The sequence below is a fragment of the Arachis hypogaea genome, chromosome 20 (genome assembly GCF_003086295.3).
Source record: "Arachis hypogaea cultivar Tifrunner chromosome 20, arahy.Tifrunner.gnm2.J5K5, whole genome shotgun sequence".
Taxonomy (NCBI): domain Eukaryota; kingdom Viridiplantae; phylum Streptophyta; class Magnoliopsida; order Fabales; family Fabaceae; genus Arachis; species Arachis hypogaea.
Window position 1 is genome coordinate 47,390,549 of NC_092055.1, and position 18,890 is coordinate 47,409,438.

At 40.9% G+C, this 18,890-nt stretch overlaps 1 non-coding gene across 1 annotated transcript; it reads left to right on the forward strand.

Annotated features, from left to right (window-relative positions):
* Positions 1 to 7,286: 7,286 nt before the first annotated feature.
* On the forward strand, positions 7,287 to 7,390 carry LOC112788420 (small nucleolar RNA R71). The gene has a single exon (XR_003195784.1). It is a non-coding gene; the product is annotated as a small nucleolar RNA R71 (small nucleolar RNA).
* The last annotated feature ends 11,500 nt before the right edge of the window (positions 7,391 to 18,890 follow it).

Genomic DNA, 18,890 nt, shown 5'->3' on the forward strand with positions numbered 1-18,890 from the left:
AAGTGAAGGTGCAAAAGTCCTCTCTAACTTAAATTCTATCCTATTTATACACTTTCTATATTGAGCTTCTGTTGTGCTTCTTGGGCTTTGAGGCCTCTCCTTGCTTTCCTTTTGCCTTGGGTTTATGATCCATAATCTTGATGAGGCTGTTGATCCAAATTCTGTAACATTCATTGAGCCAACTTAGTGATAATCAAATAATGACACATGACTCAATAAATTGAGATTTCAAACTCATCAATCCTTCAGGCCCAATCCCATAAACCATGATATTCAATTGGGTTTCATACCAGAGTAAGTTTAAGTTATTGTTTGTGCTCAAAGAGTAACTTAAACCGCAATATTATTGGCCCAGAAACCTTTTTCCAAGAGTGGCGTTTAAGTTGCAGTTTAAGCTTAAACTGCAGCTTAAACGCCAGATACTTCCAGTGAGGCCTTTTGTAGAAGCACGTTTAAGCTTCAGTTTAAGGTTAAAATGAAGCTTAAACGTGGAAATGGAAGAAGGCAGCCCTGGAGAGTAATGTAGTCGAACACGTTTAAGCTTCAGTTTAAGGTTAAACTGAAGCTTAAACGTGGATAAAGGAAGGGCAGCCCTGGAGGTCGAACACGTTTAACCTCCAGTTTAAGGTTAAACTGGAGGTTAAACGTGGGAATGGAAGGAAGCATCCTGGAGGTCGAACACGTTTAACCTCCAGTTTAAGGTTAAACTGGAGGTTAAACGTGGAAGCTTAGAAGGGTAGCCCTGGAGGTGTCGAACACGTTTAAGCTCCAGTTTGAGGTCAAACTGGAGCTTAAACGTGGGAATGGAGAGAGCAACCCTGGAGGAGAAAATCTGTCGAACACGTTTAAGCTCCAGTTTGAGGTCAAACTGGAGCTTAAACGTGGAAATGGCTCCCTGGTGCTCTTCCCACTTCTGGCGTTTAACCTCCAGTTTAAGGTTAAACTGGAGGTTAAACGTGGAACTCCTTGCTGAGTGGCATTCTCATTCTGGCGTTTAACCTCCAGTTTAAGGTCAAACTGGAGGTTAAACGTGGACATGCTTCTTTGGTGAGACTTTCCATTTTGGCGTTTAACCTCCAGTTTAAGGTTAAACTGGAGGTTAAACTTCAATTCCAGCATTTCTTAGCCTTCATGATTCTGGCGTTTAAGCTCCAGTTTAGGCTTAAACTGGAACTTAAACTCCACATGTGATACTCAAGCTTCCTTTATTGATTTTGTTGCTTCCTTGCCTAGCCTCTTCTTCCCTGAAATCATCCAAACAATTGCATCAAAGTCTTGCAAAATTTCATGAGAAATCTTCCATTCATAGCATTCAAGTAATATAACTAAGAACTCATGGCATTTGCATCAAAATCATAATGTTTGGATGGTTCATTGCTTTGTTATTCTTTTAACCATTCTTGGTTACTTAAAGCTCAAGAAAATGCATAAAACAACTAAAACTAACAGAAAAATGCTAGTGAAACTAGCCTAAGATGCCTTGGCATCACAACACCAAACTTAATACTTGCTTGTCCCTAAGCAAGTCCTGAGTTATTTGAGAAGAAAGTATGAAACAGAAAGCAATTACATTGGCTATATTAGCAGGCATTTGAAGTTCATCAGAAGGGTTTTATGCAGAAAGTTGCAGCATCACTTTTTCATACTTATCAGGTAAGATTATCACTTTTTCATTGCATCCATCAACCACTGCTATGGCCTCTTGTTATTCTTATGTCCTTGTCACTTTTCTCTTCTTTGTTTTTCTTTTCTTTTTCTTAGAGCTTCTTTTGCTCCTTGTTTGCTTAGTGTCATGTGTTGCACAAGCCTTTGGCATTTTCTTTTTCTTATCAGTGCACTACACATATCCACTTTAGGCACTTTAGTTCACATTTCTTCTTGAGACATTGGTGCCCAGCACCTCTTTGTGTGACTAAATGTTTTGTATTTAGGTTGCTCTTGATAATGGACTTTTGGTTGATAATCCCGGGTTAGTTAACCCAAGTTACCAAGTGTTGAAACACTCCTCAGAACCTATTCATCCAAGCATATCCTTAATACATAAACACCACAGGCATTTGTCTCAGAAGTTCAAACCATTGGTACCTAGCTTATTTTCTCAATTTTTTTTTTGCTTTTTGGTTGCCCTTTTTCAGTGGCTTTTTCTTCTTCTTTTTCTTTCTTTTTCATGGCCAAAGACATTTATTCATCAAGATCCATAGACAGTTTTCAATTTCTACACAAAAAATGATAATTCTACACTTTAATTCCAGTGATCTGACTAAACAATCAAGCATGCATACCACCACTTAATTCTACTTGATTTGTCACTAATTGAGCCAAATTACTTTTGTTCACACTTTTCTTTTATTTTTGGAAACAGAACAAGCATGGCAAGCATTTGTTTAAGAAGGTGAAGTTATATCCAAACATCTAGGCATTCACTTTATTCAAAGCAATAAACAGACACTCATACTAAAAAAAACTCCACATAACACTTAAATGACTTATGATGAAAGAAAGCTCATAAAGACAATCCACCAATGATCATTTGATTATTAAGGAACGAGACCACCTCTTATTTATTGCTTGGTTCTTCTTAATTCTTGGGATCCTGCTTCTTCTTGCTTCCTGCCTCTTTTTGACCACTTGTGCTTCCTTTGTCTTTTCTTATGAGCTTTTTCCAGAATCCAGCCTTTTTCATCGTTTCTTCCACTCCTTTTTCAAGGATCATTGCCTTGTTTATTTCTCCTTCTTTCCTCCCTTTGAAATACTCATCAAAAGCTGGGAATGCTGGGTCCATCTTGTGTAGATGTTCCCCTATGTAGTTAAGCTTGATTTGCGAACTGATGTTGTAATCAGCTTGGACTGAGTATCTTGCATTCTGTAAAGTGGTGGCTTCCTTTATTGCCAAGACATTGGCATCTTGGTGTTGGCATATGTGGCTGAAGGATTCCTGTAAGTGTAAATTCTGTTCCCTTTGCAGATCCAAGAATCTTGATTCAAAGTTCCTTTGCATATCCATCATTTTGAGGTGAAAGTCCTCTTGTCTCTCCTGAGACCTCATGTACTGTTGAGACATTCCTTCCATGATTTCCTGCATTCTGCTCATATCCATGGGGTCTCTGGGAATTCTTTGTCTTCTTTCTGGACTTGCTTGCTCTTCTTGCTCTTCTTCTCTGTCTTCTCCTTCCTGTCCTTCTTGTTCTGCTTCTTGCTCGGCTTCCACTTGTTGCCCTTCTTCATTTCTTCTTCTTGTATGTCTTGGAGGAGTTGGGCCAAGAGTCATTCTGTACGCAGTTATGGCCAATTCAGGATATAGCCAATTAGGTCTGTCATCCTCAAGTGGTACTTGGGCATCGATGCATAGTCTAATGATAGTGCTAGGGAAGTGGAGCCAGGATTCAGGGTCACTTTTCTCACTAAACTCTTGTATCTGTTCAGCAATGAGTTTATGAACTTTGATCTCCCCTCCCACCATAATGCAATGTAGCAAGATGGCTCTTTTAGGGACTATTTCTGAAGAGTTTGCAGTGGGTAGGATGGATCTCCTAACTATTGCATACCACCCTTTAGCTTCAGGTGTTAGGTCTCCCCTTCTCAAGACTCTTGGAGCCCCTCTTGTTTTTCTCACCCATTCAGCTCTGATGGCACAAAGGTCTTCAGCAATAGTTGCATAGTCAGGTTCTCCTATCATCCTTTCTTCATAACTTGCTTGGCTGAAATGTATGTTTTTCAGGCCAAGGGTTTTCATGATTGCTTTGGGACTGAAGTCAACTTCCACCCCTCTCACATAGCTTTTGTATGTGGGTTTCTTGGTTGGATCCTCCCTTACTGCATTTGCGTAAAACTCTTTCACCAGGTTGATGTTGATTTTAGTGATTGGCTTAGTCAGGAGCTCCCACTTCCTCTTTTTGATCTTTTCCCAAACACCTGGGAACTCATCCTTTTCAAGGTCAAAGGGCACCTCAGCTAGTACCGTTTTAGGTCTCATCCATTCGGCTTGAATCTCATGAAAAACTGATCTGTATCTCCATGCATCGAATTCCCTGTTTTCCTCCATTGGCTGCTTGTCTTTTCTTCCTTTGTGGCTAGATGAAGCTGCCATTGGTCTTTTAGTTTTGGTAAGTGACAAGCTAAAGTTGACAAGGTGAAGCAAGAAGTGTTGTTGGAAGTGTGGGGAGGTTGTTTTCGGCAAGAGATAGTTTATGCTATGATGAAGGAAATGTGCATGAAGGAGATTTGGTGGTGTTGAACTTGTTCCCCAAGTGATTCTTTATAATGCCCGTAAGTGCAAAATGGACGGCTAGGGTGATTTGTGAAGGGTGGCTTGATGGTAAATATATGAATTAGGGAGAAGGACGAATTGCTTTTCATTTTCTTGGAAGTATTCTGGGTGCATTAGGTTGTACATGTAGCTATCTTTTCTTGCAGAACTTCCTTTTCCCATGTGTTAGTTTCAAAGACTTGTGAATTTTCTTTTTGACCAAGCACCGTACCTCCCTTTGTCTTTTTCCTCCATTTTTGTCTTTTCTTTTGTACCTGCACAAACAAACAAGCTTTGCTATCATTTTTCGGTCCATGTGAATTATGAATAGTACTTGCACATGTAAATCAATGATTGTCTTTATGAGCTTATAGCCGTGACTTCTACATGTATGCACACTTATTATTTGGACACCAAACTTAGTGTTTGGTCAAGTCTCCTGATGACATGAAATCCATATTGGTTGTCCTTAATGAATGTGCTTAATTCTAATAAATCATAGTCACCTTGGCTCTTTGATTCTAAACAAATTTACTACCCTAAGTAATTGAAACCAAAACATTAAAACATGCGAATGGTGTACTTGTCATGAATTTCGAAATCCAGAGGAACTTTGTGCTTTTCATGAACCGTGTTCAAAGAGGAACACCAAACTTAATATTTGGTTGTGCACTAAAAATTGAATGCATTTTGAATAAAATTTTGGGGTGCCTTCAGGCACACCAAACTTAGAGGCAAATTGCATTTTACATGCAATGTTTAGTGCACTTTTTCAGCAGTTGTCCTGAGGATTCAAGTTCATGCATAAGAAACCATGCTTTATTAGATGCACAACAAAACAAAAAAAGTAAGGGTATTAAAACATGGGTTGCCTCCCATGAAGCGCTTCTTTCACGTCACTAGCTTGACGGTTGTCCCTTGTTAGGGTGGATTGTAGTGCTTGACGTCTTCTCCTCTCACTATGAAAACGTCCCCACTTGATTCATTCATGACCTCTAAATGTTCCATAGAAAGAACTTTCCTGATTGTGAACACTTGAGGGAGCTGGGAAGGAATGGTTTTGAGGCCAGGTGGGATTGGCAGATAATGACTTGATATCACGTTATCTCCCGGAGAGAAACCTTCAGTGGGAATTTTCTTGTTTCTCCACCCTCTTGGCAATCTCCCTATCACTCTTCCCTTTCTCTTGAGGATTTCTTCATTGACCCTTATGTCAGGAGGATCCTTCTGATCTGTTTCCACTGATTTTTGTGGCTTAAACTCTTGCAACTCTTGTTTGCCTTCCAAGGACTGTTTTAGAGTTTCAGCTGCTGGATTACTTTCCTCCAAACACAGATGGCTACTATCATCCTTAGGCTTTTCAGGTTCTGGTTCAGGCTCAGATGCAGGTTTGAAAACTTTGAAAATGAGCTGTTCATCATGTATTCTCAGAATTAGCTCTCCTTGTTCTACATCTATGAGCGCTCTAGTAGTGGCTAGAAATGGTCTGCCCAGAATGATAGGGTGTAAGTAGCTTTCCTCCATGTCCACAATGACAAAGTCTGTGGGGAAGTAATAATCCCCCACTTTCACCAGCACATTTTCAACTACCCCTTCAGCTTGCTTCTGAGTTTTGTCAGCCAGTTGTATGATTACATCAGTGGATCTCACCTCATTCAGTTGTAGCCTCTTCATAAGAGTTAGAGGCATCACATTTATGCTAGCTCCTAGATCACAGAATCCTCTGTCAATTTTTGTTTCCCCTATGATGCAAGGGATATGAAAACTTCCTGGGTCCGTTTTCTTAGAGAGTGTGTCCTTCTTGATGAGAGCACTGCATTCTTTGTTCATTGTTACCGTTTGTCCTCCCTTCAAAACTCTTTTCTTGCTTAACAATTCCTTTAAATACTTGATGTGTGTAGGCATTTGATGGAGAATCTCAAGAAAGGGAATATTGACATGGAGAGAGTTAAATGTCTCTAAAAACCTTGAATAGGTTTTCCCTTTTTCACCTCCTCCTAACCTCTGAGGAAATGGTGCTTTTGGTTGGTATATTTCCAGCATGCCTTTTTGCAATTCCTTGGCTTGCTCAGTTCCACTTTCCTGCTTAACTTCTTCCACTCCTTCCTTCAAGATTTCTGGCTCCTGCTCTGAGGGCCTGATTCCTTCTTCTTCTGAAACTTCCTTCAATATAGTGATGGCCTTACATTCTTCCCATCTCACTCTCTTTTGTTCCCCTTTAGGATTCTTTTCTGTGTCACTAGGGAACACTGCAGTTGATTTGACGGCCTGTTGAGATAGCTCTCCTACTTGAGACTCCATCCTCTTGAGTTTTTCACCATGGTTTCTTAAGGTAGCTTTCACATCATCTCTGAAGCTTTTCAATTCGGTTATGTCTTGACTCATGGTTGCCATCATTCCTTCTATCCGGTTTAATTGATCTTGAAATTGTTGGTTGGGATTAAGTTGGGTAGGTTGATTATTTTGGCCATGATATGATGATTGGGGGTAAGTGTTTTGTGTGGCTTGGTATGATCTTTGGTTGGAATTTTGGTATGTGGAGTTGTTATGTTGGTTGTGGTTGTAAGGTTTGTGGTTTTGTGGTTGGGTTTGTTGGTTCCCCCACCCAAAGTTTGGGTGGTTTCTCCAGCCTGGGTTGTAAGTGTTGGAATGTGGATCATATGATTGCCTTTGTTGGTTTCCCACATAGTTGGCCTCTTCCCAATCACCTCCTTCAATGCTTACTTCCTCTTGATCTTGTGTGTGTATTGCAGCCACTTGCTTTGTTTCTAATTGCCTGGTAAGCTCTGCTAGTTGCTTGGCAAACACCTTGTTTTGGGCTAGAATTGTATCAACATGGTTCAGCTCCATGACTCCCTTAGTGTTGTGCCTTTCTGATGCATAGTAGTACTCATTCTCAGCCACTGTCTCAATCACTTCAATGGCCTCTTCCACAGTCTTTTTCCTGTTCAATGAACCTCCTGATGAATGGTCTACAGCCTTCCTTGATTCATAAGAGAGTCCATCATAGAAGATATGCAATTGCACCCAATCATGGAACATGTCTGGTGGGCATTTCCTTGTCAAGTCCTTGAATCTCTCCCATGCCTCGTAGAGAGTTTCACCATCTTGTTGTCTAAAAGTCTGAACCTCAGATCGAAGCCTATTGACCTTTTGTGGGGGGTAGAAACGTGCCAGAAACTTGCTTTCCACCTCATCCCATGTTGTTAGACTCCCCCTTGGGAATGATTCCAGCCACATAGCTGCTTTGTCCCTAAGTGAAAATGGGAACAAAAGCAGTTTATATGCATCTTCCTGGACTCCATTGGACTTCACAGTGTCACAAATTCTCAGGAATTTTGTGAGATGTTGGTTGGGGTCTTCATTAGCACTTCCACCAAATGAACAATGATTCTCCATAAGTGATATTAGCTGTGGTTTGAGTTCAAAGTTGTTGGCCTGAATGGGTGGTTTCTGGATGCTGCTACCACAATTCCCAGAGGTTGGGTTTATGTATGAACTAAGAACCCTCCTCTCAGGAATGGCATTGTTTCCATCAGCTCTCTCATGGTTGTGAACTTCTCTATCCATGTTGAGATCTAAAGCTTCCTCAAAATTGTCCTCAGATTCTCCTTCAGATTCCTCTTCTCCCACTACTCTCTTCCCTCTTGCTTCCCTTCTCAGTCTATGAAGGGTCCTCTCTGGTTCGGTATATGGAGGAGTTGATGTCTCTCCTCTCCTACCTGTCATACAAGAACACAGCACAGGCACAAACAAGTGAAATACTCTTGGTTAATGGAAGAGTATGGTTAGAGCAATTGAGGAATTAATTCAAACAGTTAGTGAGTCAGTGAGTTAGTTGCTTGAATTTAAAGGCATAAAGAAAGAAAGCATGTAACCGAGTGCAAAAATTAAAATTCAACAAGTAACTTGAACAGAATTAACAAAGCAAGAAAAATTGCTCAATCTAGTTAACTTCCAATTTGAGAATTGTCAATCGAAAACCAATCCCCGGCAACGGCGCCATAAACTTGATGCACATAAACTAGTTATGCTACGATTTAGGAAATTGCACGATCGGCAAAATTCCTTCCGGCAAGTGCACCGGTTATCGTCAAGTAAAAACTCACAATAGAGTGAGGTCGAATCCCACAAGGATTGGTTGAGTGAGCAATTCGGATTAGAAGTGTGTTCTAGTTGAGCGGAATCAAGATTGAGATGAGTATTGCGGAATGTAAAATTGGCGGGAAAAGTAAATGACAAGAAATTGAAATGGCGGAATCTTAAATTGCATGAATTAAAGAGCAGAAACTAAATTGCTGAAATTAAAAGGGAATGGGGGTGATTGCATGAATTGAGTAGCAGAATGTAAAGAGAAAGTGGAAATCAGAAATGGGGAATTCATTGGGTTATAGGAGATATTGAGATCTCCGAATCAAAACATGTTTATCTCTTCCTCAACCAATGCGTTCATTGAATTTTGCTTGGCAATCTTATATGATTGGATCCCAATCCCTTGGCTCACCAATTCTCTCTAAAAACAAACAAATTCCCAATCCCTTGGTTTAAATGTTCATAAGAAGAGATGATGCTCGATCACTGATTATACCACACAGTTTCATGAACCACAATTTGGTAGGATTACATGTCACAATATCCATCCAAACCCCAATCCAATTCACTGTGAGAAAGCTTCTCTAGCATGAATCCTCCATTCCTTTCCCAAGGTTCCGAAGGATTCCAAGTATGGGTAGTTTCTTTCCCAAGACAACTACCCAATGGAATTAGATCGAGAAGCTTTCTAACAAAATTCAAGAGAAAAGATTGAAGAAGAAGATAAACTATTATTGATTCATTGAATTACAATAGAGCTCCCTAACCCAATGAAAGGGGGTTTAGTGAGTCATAGCTCTGAATTCAATTACAAAGATATGAAAACTAGCTAAAAGTGAAGGTGCAAAAGTCCTCTCTAACTTAAATTCTATCCTATTTATACACTTTCTATATTGAGCTTCTGTTGTGCTTCTTGGGCTTTGAGGCCTCTCCTTGCTTTCCTTTTGCCTTGGGTTTATGATCCATAATCTTGATGAGGCTGTTGATCCAAATTCTGTAACATTCATTGAGCCAACTTAGTGATAATCAAATAATGACACATGACTCAATAAATTGAGATTTCAAACTCATCAATCCTTCAGGCCCAATCCCATAAACCATGATATTCAATTGGGTTTCATACCAGAGTAAGTTTAAGTTATTGTTTGTGCTCAAAGAGTAACTTAAACCGCAATATTATTGGCCCAGAAACCTTTTTCCAAGAGTGGCGTTTAAGTTGCAGTTTAAGCTTAAACTGCAGCTTAAACGCCAGATACTTCCAGTGAGGCCTTTTGTAGAAGCACGTTTAAGCTTCAGTTTAAGGTTAAACTGAAGCTTAAACGTGGAAATGGAAGAAGGCAGCCCTGGAGAGTAATGTAGTCGAACACGTTTAAGCTTCAGTTTAAGGTTAAACTGAAGCTTAAACGTGGATAAAGGAAGGGCAGCCCTGGAGGTCGAACACGTTTAACCTCCAGTTTAAGGTTAAACTGGAGGTTAAACGTGGGAATGGAAGGAAGCATCCTGGAGGTCGAACACGTTTAACCTCCAGTTTAAGGTTAAACTGGAGGTTAAACGTGGAAGCTTAGAAGGGTAGCCCTGGAGGTGTCGAACACGTTTAAGCTCCAGTTTGAGGTCAAACTGGAGCTTAAACGTGGGAATGGAGAGAGCAACCCTGGAGGAGAAAATCTGTCGAACACGTTTAAGCTCCAGTTTGAGGTCAAACTGGAGCTTAAACGTGGAAATGGCTCCCTGGTGCTCTTCCCACTTCTGGCATTTAACCTCCAGTTTAAGGTTAAACTGGAGGTTAAACGTGGAACTCTTTGCTGAGTGGCATTCTCATTCTGGCGTTTAACCTCCAGTTTAAGGTCAAACTGGAGGTTAAACGTGGACATGCTTCTTTGGTGAGACTTTCCATTTTGGCGTTTAACCTCCAGTTTAAGGTTAAACTGGAGGTTAAACTTCAATTCCAGCATTTCTTAGCCTTCATGATTCTGGCGTTTAAGCTCCAGTTTAGGCTTAAACTGGAACTTAAACTCCACATGTGATACTCAAGCTTCCTTTATTGATTTTGTTGCTTCCTTGCCTAGCCTCTTCTTCCCTGAAATCATCCAAACAATTGCATCAAAGTCTTGCAAAATTTCATGAGAAATCTTCCATTCATAGCATTCAAGTAATATAACTAAGAACTCATGGCATTTGCATCAAAATCATAATGTTTGGATGGTTCATTGCTTTGTTATTCTTTTAACCATTCTTGGTTACTTAAAGCTCAAGAAAATACATAAAACAACTAAAACTAACAGAAAAATGCTAGTGAAACTAGCCTAAGATGCCTTGGCATCAGCGGTTAAAGTGAAGGTCCAAAGCAAAAAAAGAGTGTGCTTAAGAACCCTGGACACCTCTAATTGGGGACTTTAGCAAAGCTGAGTCACAATCTGAAAAGGTTCACCCAATTATGTGTCTGTGGCATTTATGTATCCGGTGGTAATACTGGAAAACAAAATGCTTAGGGCCACGGCCAAGACTCATAAAGAAGCTGTGTTCAAGAATCATCATACTGAACTAAGAGAGTCAATAACTCTATTCGAAATCTGAAGTTCCTATAGATGCCAATCATTCTGAACCTCAATGGATAAAGTGAGATGCCAAAACTATTCAAGAGGCAAAAAGCTATAAGTCCCGCTCATATGATTGAAGCTCTGTTTCATTGATAGTTTGGAATTTATAGTATATTCTATTATTTTTATTCTATTTTGATTTTCAGTTGCTTGGGGACAAGCAACAATTTAAGTTTGGTGTTGTGATGAGCGGATAATTTATACGCTTTTTGACATTGTTTTTAGTTTGTTTTTAGTAGGATCTAGTTACTTTTAGGGATGTTTTTAATAGATTTTGTGTTAAATTCACATTTCTGGACTTTACTATGAGTTTGTGTGTTTTTCTGTGATTTCAGGTATTTTCTGGCTGAAATTGAGGGACTTGAGCAGAAATCAGATTCAGAGGTTGAAAAAGGACTGCTGATGCTGTTGGATTCTGACCTCTCTACACTCAAAGTGGATTTTCTAGAGCTACAGAACTCTAAATGGCGCGCTTCCAATTGCGTTGGAAAGTAGACATCCAGGGCTTTCCAGCAATATATAATAGTCCATACTTTGGCCAAGAATAGATGACGTAAACTGGCGTTCAATGCCAGCCTTCTGCCCAAATCTGGCGTCCAGCGCCAGAAAAGGATCCAAAACCAGAGTTGAACGCCCAAACTGGCACAGAAACTGGCGTTCAACTCCACAAATGGCCTCTGCACGTGCAACACTCAGGCTCAGCCCAAACACACACCAAGTGGGCCCCGGAAGTGGATTTATACATCAAATACTTACTCATGTAAACCCTAGTAGCTAGTTTATTATAAATAGGACCTCTTACTATTGTATTAGGCATCTTGGGATTACCTTATGATCCTTTGATCACGTTTTGGGGGCTGGCCATCTCGGCCATGCCTGGACCTTCACTTATGTATTTTCATACGGTAGAGTTTCTACACTCCATAGATTAAGGTGTGGAGCTCTGCTGTTCCTCAAAGATTAATGCAAAGTACTACTGTTTTCTATTCAATTCTTCTTATTTCGCTTCTAAGATATCCATTCGCACCCAAGAACGTGATGAAGGTGATGATTATGTGTGACGCTCATCATCCTTCTCCCTTATGAACGCGTGCCTGACAAACACTTCCGTTCTACATGAAATAAGCTAGAATGAATATCTCTTAGATCTCCTAACCAGAATCTTCGTGGCGTAAGCTAGAATGATGGCGGCATTCAAGAGAATCCGGAAGGTCTAAACCTTATCTATGGTATTCCGAGTAGGATTCAATGATTGAATGACTGTGACGAGCTCCTAACTCGCGATTGCAGGGCGTTAGTGACAGACGCAAAAGGATAGTAAATCCTATTCCAGCATGATCGAGAACCGACAGATGAATAGCCGTGCCGTGACAGGGTGCGTGAGCATATTATTCACTGAGAGGATAAGATGAAGCCATTGACAAGGGTGATGCCTCCAGACGATTAGCCGTGCCGTGACAGGGCATTGGATCATTTTCCCGAGAGATGACCGAAAGTAGCCATTGACAGTGGTGATGTATCACATAAAGCCAGCCATGGAAAGGAGTGAGACTGATTGGATGAAGATAGCAGGAAAGCAGAGGTTCAGAGGAACGAAAAGCATCTCCATTCGCTTATCTGAAATTCCTACCAATGATTTACATAAGTATCTCTATCCCTTTTTACATAAGCATCTCTACTTTATTATATAATATTCGAAAACACCATTATCACTTTATATCTGCTTGACTGAGATTTACAAGGTGACCATAGCTTGCTTCATACCAACAATCTCCGTGGGATTCGACCCTTACTCACGTAAGGTATTACTTGGACGACCCAGTGCACTTGCTGGTTAGTTGTATCGAAGTTGTGACAATTATGAATTAAGATCAGAGCACCAAGCTTTGGAGCTATTACCAGGATTATTCTAGCCTGGACATCACAATTTCGTGCACCAAGCACCTCACCTGAGACAGTTCCAAGGACCACAGAATACCCAACAGCAGACCTCTCAAATTACTTATCCTTCCTCATCTTCTAATGATGATTTACTACAATCCATTGATCGGAGACAACAGACCATGGAAAATAACATTAATGCCACTTTAAATGGTCTGAACGCTACTCTGCAAGCTCTTGTCTCACAGATTGGATCAATGAATAACTCCAATAACCAGCCTTTGAGCTCTAGTAGAATCCCCTCTCAACTATTACCCAATCCCAAGGGTGGCATTAATGCCATCACCCTGAGGTCCGGAACCACACTGCAGGAGAGGAATCAAGAGGAGCCAAGCCTACCAGAACACGCCTCAGCTGAATAGGTAGTGGAAATAGAAGATGCTGAAGAGGAAGAGGACATACAGGACATAGATGAAAAAGAAGAGGCTCAACCCAAGGAGGAAGCACCACAGGGCGCAGATACTGCAGAAGACACCACTCCTATTCCATTTCCATAACTTGCAAGGAAGCCCAGGAAGCAGCTGGAACCTGATCCCAAAATGGTAGAGATATTCAAAAAGGTTGAGGTAACTGTTCCTCTTTTTGATGTTATTCAACAGGTACCTAAATATGCAAAGTTTCTAAAAGATTTATGTATACATAAAGACAAAATTAATGAATTAGAAACTATTCCTCTAGGTAGTTCCATATCTGCTTTAATGGGTGGTTTACCTGAGAAGTGTAGTAACCCAGGTCCTTATATAGTTAATTGTACTATTGGTGGTGTGATAATTTCTGACTACATGTGTGATTTAGGAGCATGTGTGTGTATAATGCCTTTGTCTATATATGATATTTTGAGGCTCCCTCCCTTAAAAAGGTCGGCAGCTCGTTTTGTGTTAGCAGGTAAGAGAATTATTACAGTGGCTGGAGTCGCTGGAGATGTATTAGTGGGCATTAAGGGACTCACATTCCCCACTGATTTTTATATTCTGGAGATGCCCCAAAATGATTCAGAGAAGCCATCATCAATCCTACTTGGAAGACCTTTCCTGAAGACATCAAAGTTCAAATTGGATGCTTTTTCAGGAACATACTCTTTTGAAATAGATGGCCGATTAGTAAGTTTCAACCTGAATGGAGTTATGAAGCACCCTCCAGAAGATCATTCTATCTTCTAATGTGACATCATAGATGAAACTGTAGCTGAAGTTCACCAGGAGGAATTAGAGGAGAAGCACACAGGACAAGGTCCAAGTGTGGGGACATTCTCAGAGGACAATGACAGTGCTTTACCATTGTAACCAGCTCCAGACAACCCAGAGCCTGACCATGATCAGAAGTCAGACTTGAAACCCCTTCCTCCACACCTCAAATATGCTTACCTTGAGGACAAGCAACAGTGTCCAGTTATCATTGCAAGGGAACTCACTTCTCAACAAGAAGAGCAGTTACTTAGTATGCTAAGGAAGCACAAGAAGGCAATTGGGTGGAGTTTGGCAGATATAGTAGGCATCAACCCTCAAGTATGTGAGCACAGAATATTTTTAGAAGAGGGAGCAAGGCCCGTTCGTCAACCCCAGAGAAGACTGAACCCCACTATCTTAGAGTTTGTCAAAAAGGAAGTGACCAGACTACTGGAGGCAGATATCATCTATCCCATCTCAGACACTGAATGGGTAAGCCCAGTACAAGTAGTACCAAAGAAGTCTGGAGTCACTATAGTGAAGAATGAGCATGGAGAGCTCATAGCAACCAGAGTACAGAACTCTTGGAGGGTCTGCATTGACTACAGATGCCTCAACCAAGCAACCCGTAAGGATCACTATCCTCTTCCATTCATTGATCAAATGCTGGACCGCCTGTCAGGTAAATAACATTATTGTTTTCTAGATGGTTACACAGGTTATTTCCAGATTCATATAGCTCCTGAGGATCAGGAAAAGACTACTTTTACATGTCCTTTTGGGACTTATGCCTACAAGAGAATGCCCTTTGGCTTGTGCAATGCACCAGCTACCTTCCAAAGGTCCATGATGAGTCTTTTCTCTGATCTTATTGAGGACTGTATGGAAGTTTTTATGGATGATTTTAGTGTTTATGGCGATTCCTTTAGCCTTTGCTTAGATGGATTATCTAGAGTATTAGATAGATGTGTCAGTACAAATCTCGTATTAAATTTTGAAAAATGTCACTTTATGGTTAAACAAGGGATTGTACTAGGACATGTTGTGTCTAATACTGGCATTTCTGTAGATCCAGCAAAGGTGGATGTTATTTCTAGTTTACCTTACCCCTCTTCTGTGAGGGAAGTCCGCTCGTTCCTTGGCCATGCAGGTTTTTACAGGAGATTCATTAAGGACTTCAGTAAGGTAGCACTTCCCTTATCCAGACTACTGCAGAAGGATATTGAGTTCGAGTTCAGTGAAGATTGCAAACAAGCGTTTGATAAGCTGAAGACCGCCCTGACTCAAGCTCCAATTGTGACAGGACCGGACTGGAGCCAGCCATTCGAAATAATGTGCGACGCTTCCAACCATGCAGTAGGAGCAACATTGGCTCAGCGTGAAGGTAAGGATCCTTTTGTTATTGCTTATGCGTCTAAAACTATAGATGCAGCACAGTCCAATTACACTACTACTGAGAAAGAGCTTCTTGCTATTGTTTTTGCTCTGGATAAATTCCGAGCCTATTTACTTGATACGAAGGTAGTAGTGTACTCAGACCACGCAGCTCTAAAGTATCTATTAGCTAAAAAGGAGTCCAAACCAAGGCTTATACGTTGGATACTACTATTACAAGAATTTGATTTAGAAATTAAGGATAGGAGTGGTAACCAGAATTTAGTGGCAGACCACTTGAGTCGCTTTTAGCACATTTCAGATGACCCCACTCCTATAGCTGATAATTTCTCATTTGATAACCTGCAAGCAGTATCCGAGGTAGTCCCTTGGTATGCACCTGTAGCTAATTATCTAGTTAGCCGTACCTTTCCCCCAAACTTTTCTAAGCATCAAAGAGACAAGCTGAAAAGCGAGTCTAAATATTATATATGGGATGACCCATACTTATGGAGATGTGGCGCTGACCAGGTAATTAGATGGTGTGTGCCTCAATCAGAATTTCAGTCCATCTTAGAGGCCTGTCACTCATCTGAGAGTGGAGGACATTTTGGCCCTCAAAGAACAGCTAGAAAAATCTTAGACTGTGGATTCTGGTGGCTTACACTTTTTAGAGACGCTGCTGAACTTTGTAGATCTTGTTTTCCTTGCCAAAAATTTGGTAATATATCCAGGAGGGATGAGATGCCTCAACAAATTATGCTTTTCTATGAAATTTTTGATGTTTGGGGCATTGACTTCATGGGTCCATTTCCAAATTCTAATGGTTATTTTTATATATTGTTAGCTGTAGATTACGTTTCCAAATGGGTGGAAGCAATTCCTACCCGCACTGATGATGCTAACACTGTTGTTTCCTTTGTGAGAAACCACATTATTTGTCGCTTTGGATCACCACGAGCAATCCTGAGCGATCAAGGCACCCATTTTTGTAACAGGAGACTAACAGGAGCATGGAATAATTCATAAGGTTACAATAGCATACCATCCTCAGACTAATGGGCAAGCCGAGGTGTCAAACAGAGAGATAAAGCGTATCTTGTAGAAGATAGTCAAACCTCATAGAAGATATTGGAGCACCAGGCTACAAGATGCACTTTGGGCATACAGAACCGCATACAAGACACCCATTGGGATGAGTCCTTTCCGCTTAGTCTATGGAAAAGCTTGTCATCTCCTTGTTGAAGTCGAGCACAAAGTCTTTTGGGCAGTAAAGGAGTGCAACATAGGAATTGAGGAAGCCGGAGCTGAAAGGAAATTGCAACTGCAAGAATTGGAAAGCCTTCGCCTAGAAGCTTATGAGAATTCAAGACTATTCAAGGAGAAGATGAAGGCTGTACATGATCAGCACATTAAGAGAAAAGAGTTTCAACCTGGAGACTTAGTCCTCCTTTACAAATCTCGACTGAGGCTCATGCCAAGCAAGTTGAGATCAAGATGGGAAGGTCCATACAGAGTAGAGAAGGCCGAACCGTACGGAGTTTATCACCTAAGCCATCCTTCCAGCTCTGATCAAAGTTAATGGACATCGTTTAAAGCTGTACCATGGAGAGCGGATGCAGAAAAACAAGGAGCTCGAGATCTTCCTCTTGGAAGATCCTCACATAGCCGAAGATTGAGCTAATAGAGTGTCCAACTTACGGACGTTAAAGCAAAGTGCTAGGTGGGAGACAACCCACCATGGTATGATCGTTCTTTTCATTATTTTTAGTTTTTCTATTTAATAACTCTTCTCTTTATTAGTACATTTCGTGCATTTGCATTTCCATACTTTTATTTTTAATTGAAAAAAAAGGGGGTTACACAACGCGACCGCATCATTGACGCGTCTGCGTCGCAAGGAGATGGGAGAAAATAAAAAACAAATAGAGAGTCACGCAGGGCGTGGCTGGAGGCATGCCAATGGCACAAATTGTCCCACGCGACCGCGTCGCCGAAGCGTCCGCGTCACATGGGAACATTGGCCTCCCACGCGGCCGCGTGACCCACGCGGCCGCGTGCCCTAGAATTCGACGTCAAAAGGGCGCACAACCGAAAGTTGTGCTAGAGTGGTGCTGGATTGGTGCTGAAAGCACAATCCTTCCCACGCGGCCATGTGACCGACGCGACCGTGTCATATCCTTCTAATGGCCACTCACGCGATCGCGTCACCCAATATTTGGCAATTAATGATTTTGAACAGAGAGTTGTGCGAGTGCGAGGCTGCCCTCGCGCCAGTGGCATAAAACGTGTCACGCGACCGCGTGACCAACGCGACCGCGTCAATCAGTATCAGCGCAAGTCGTGCGACGGCATGCCCCACGCGACCGCGTCGATTGCGCCGCACAGCTTCCCTGATTTGCCACTTATCTTATCTTTTTCTCCTCAAATCCTATTTTCTCTTTTCCCTCCTTATTTCTTCCGTCTTCCTTCTTCCTTCTTTCTCACTTTTTACACCCTCACTCTCTCTCTCTCCCCCATTAACAAGGTTTTCCTTTTTCTTCTTCTCTCCTTACTTTTCTATTTTTCTTCTTATTTTTCTATGTTATCTTCTTTTATTTTCTTTTTACTTTCATTATTCATATTTTCTTCCTTTTTACTTGGTGTTAGAAATTTATTTGAGTCATTATTTCTCATTATATGCTTGTGGATTGTTCTAAATTTGTTTGGCAATTATATATTACTTTTTAAAGGGTTGCTTGCATGTTCAATTTAATACTTTCCATACATTATTTCACCATGCATGCTATGTGTTTGTGAAAATGCCCATATGGCATTTTGCACTTTTATCCGTTATTCCACTCTACTATTAAATGCCCGTTTTTCACAAAACTCCTTTTATATTTTATTCATTATAAATAATTGTCAATACAAACGTGATGGTTTGTTACGAGTGATGCTTGATCTATGCTACTCATGCCTTTGCCAGCATGCCAATAAACACTTTGCATTCACTTGTCATCATATGCACTAACTATTTTCCACTGATGACTTTTCACATGTAGTCATGACCATGTGATAACATCATTTACCTTTTATTGTGAATTCATAACCACCCTTTTCCGTTCTCTTCCTTGCTTTATCTGTTTGAATTTAATTTAATTTCTCTTCCCTTTTTCAGAATGGCCACCAAGAAAGATAAAGAGAAAGCTACTCCCAAATCCACAGCAAGAAGAGGAACAAAAAGAGCATTAGTGGCAGAACCCTCTTCAACAGCGGTTAAACCCTCAACAAAGAGACTTAAGAGGATTATAAAGGTTGATGATAAAGAAAAAGCCTTCCCAGCAAAGGACACTGCATGATTTCCCAATCGCTATTGTGAGCAGATGTTCCCCATCCCGGCAGAAAGGAGCTACAACAATGAATACCTTCTTCTCCTCCCAAACCATATCGCCACCTTTGTAGAGCTGCAAATTGCACAAAGACAATGGGGTT